Here is a 2,978-nt window from a genome sequence, read left to right as displayed (position 1 = left end):
CCCAAACCTACAAAGACATTTTTCTTTTTTTTTTTTTTTTTTTTTTTTTTTTTTTTTTTTTTTTTTTTTTCCGTGTCCGGCAACGGATTGCAACCCTCAGTGTTGCCCCCGTACCGGACCAGGGACCGGCAACGGGATTGCAAACCTCGGTGTTGCTCCCACGCCTCGCTCAGCCAGTGAGCGGGAGCCGGTCTGTATGTGGGATCCGAACCCTCGGGCGGCAGCGCTGCCGCGCCTCCTAAGCGGCGCACTATCCAGTGCGCCACTGGGCCGGCCCTACAAAGACATTTTTCAAAAATCAAGCAAGATAAGATAGGCATTCCTTTTTACAGATGAAAATCAAAATTAACAAAACAAAACTAACCAAAACCATCCCAACCTGAGCCTGAGCTGAGTCCGTCAGAGAATTCAGGTGTGCCTGGGCATAGTTGGCTAGCTAACGGGATTGGCTACCTGTTTCACTTGTCTATTGCTAGATAATAAAACATTCTAAAACTTAGAGCTTTGAAACAATAATTTATTTGATCATGAAACTGCAGTTTGGATAGGGTAGATAAACAGGAACAGCTTCTCTGTGTTCTGTGTAGCATCTTTTGGAGCTAGAAAGTCCAAAATGACTTTACTCCTATGTCTCTGCCTCAGGTGGGTGGCTGGAACAGCTAAAGGCTGGCTGAGCATCTCTGTTTCCACGTGGTGTGGCATCTCCATATGGCTAGGTTGGGCTTTGACAAAGACTCTCCCCTTGACCAAACTTTAGACAAGTTTCTGTAAGCCCTTGTCTCAACAAGGCCTCAACCTTGACCCCAGTCTTGTCTTTGGCCTGCCTAACCCAGTTTTAGCGAGAATCCTGCTAAGCTTAGTGAGAGTTTGCCCACCCTAATATCAGATCAAATTCCTGATCCCCCACATTTGATGGGTAAGCCCTTGGCCTGTCTACAGCAAGAATCCTGTTAAGTCAGGTTAGCAAGAATCTCCTTATCATTGATGTTCCTTTTTAGTAATATTCTATTCACTGACTCCCCTCACTCTTCTTTTTAGCTATAAATCCCCCACTGTCTTTGACACATTCAGAGTTGAGCCCAATTTCTCTCCCTTACTGCACTACCCCTATTGCAAGTCTTGAATAAAGTATTCCTTAATATTTTAATAAGTTTCCTGAAGATGACAAAGTAGAAATTCCTAGGCCTTCTTAATGTTTGGTTTCGGAAATCCCAAAACAACACTTCTTCCACACACTATTGGTAAAAGTAGTCACAGGACCAGCTCAGATTCAAAGGAGGGGCAATAGACTCACATTGCAACGAAGCATGTGGGATGGGAGATATTGTGCCATCTTTGGAAATATGATCTACCAGTTTGTCAGAAGCCAAATTCTACAGAACAGTGAGAATTTATCCTAGAATAAGGAAGAGTTAGGTAGAGCAACTTGACCTAATGAGAAAGCTTTCCCTGTCAGGGGGAAAATTCAGAGCATAGCACAGTGTTTTTCACTAAGATTTGCCTATGTTCCATATTCAGCCCCTGTGGGATTCATATCTATATCATGAGGTGCAAGCATAGACCATTAGTAAAACCTGTTTTAATGAAACTATTTCATTAAAAAATCCTTTAAGGCATTTGAACATAAGCAGTACTGCTTTGGTGCTGTCATGGGAAAAATGTTAATACTGGTTTTGGGCCATCATGCCCAAAGAGGCAATCCCTAATGCCTAACCTGAAATGTTGAAATCCCTTAAGATCAAAATCCCTAAAGTCTAATATTCCTAATGTCTAAAATCCTGAAAATTAAAAATCCCTAATATTGAAATATGAAATGCGAATATATTCTCCAAGGAGAGCTATGTCCTAACAGAAAAAAAGCAGCTATTCATTGTGATACAAGGCTTCAAAATATAGTTAATGATCATGAAAGTTGGTTAGCTCTTACGGACTACCTTCGTGCAATTGCTCATAATCTATCCTGGCAATACACTTTTTTCATATGTTGAATTTTCTTTTTAGTCTTTTAAATTAAATTTTTTTTATTATATTAGTTTTTTGTCCTACTATTTTAAATTGTCAGCATTATTTTTTACAATTTACTGTGCTCTGTATTTCATCTTTGCATCATTTCCAATACTGGATGTATAAATTGTGTAAAGACTTTTAGAGAGTTCTCATTTGTTTTATGCATTTTTTTTTTTTTTTGTAAACTTGACTCCACAAAAGTGCATTATTGTAACGTTGACTGTGTGTAAGCATTGTGCATATAAGTAAAAATGTTGAAACTTCCTCAGTAAATGAAGAGATGTCTTTTTGTTCATCTGCACTTGTGAAAGATAAAATTTCTTGAGACCTCAGCTCTCTGGGCGACTGCATATGCTGTGGTGACCCATCATATTTTTTTGTTGGTTTGTTTGTTTTGTTTTTGGTGGCTGGCCAGTATGGGGATCCGACCATGTTTTCCACCAGAAGTCTGGTGTTACAACACGGCACTCTAACCAACTGAGCTAACCAGCCAACTCACCATCATGGTTTTTGATTGATCTCATCAAAAGACTTAAGCTGTCCCTCACCTATTTAAGTTGACTGCAGTTATAAAGCTGGGTGTACGCACTTATCGACCATAGTGATATGCATTTATACATTTTGCTCTTGGGCCTATTTCTTTATGAATAGTTTGTCTGCTCATAAATGTTATACCCATTTGACTGTCATTAGTATGCCTGTTTATGCTTACAAAAACATGTATGTTATTCTTGCCTATTTTATTGTGTAAAATGGCCTAGGAAGTATTCTGTCATGTTTTTATACATCTCTTAAATCCTCTTTTAAAAATGTAAGTAAATGTCTTTTAAATAATTTATTATTTTTTCTAGAATCTTATTTTAGGGATATTGATTTTTGGGGATCGTGATTTTGGGGATTTTAGACTTTAGGGATTTGGATCTTTCAGGATTTCAACATTTGGGATTATGGGGTTTGGGACTGTGTCTTTC

The sequence above is a fragment of the Galeopterus variegatus genome, unplaced genomic scaffold (assembly GCF_000696425.1).
Source record: "Galeopterus variegatus unplaced genomic scaffold, G_variegatus-3.0.2 Scaffold385, whole genome shotgun sequence".
Lineage (NCBI taxonomy): Eukaryota > Metazoa > Chordata > Mammalia > Dermoptera > Cynocephalidae > Galeopterus > Galeopterus variegatus.
The sequence above is the reverse complement of the archived record's forward strand: the minus strand, read 5'-3'. Positions refer to the sequence as shown.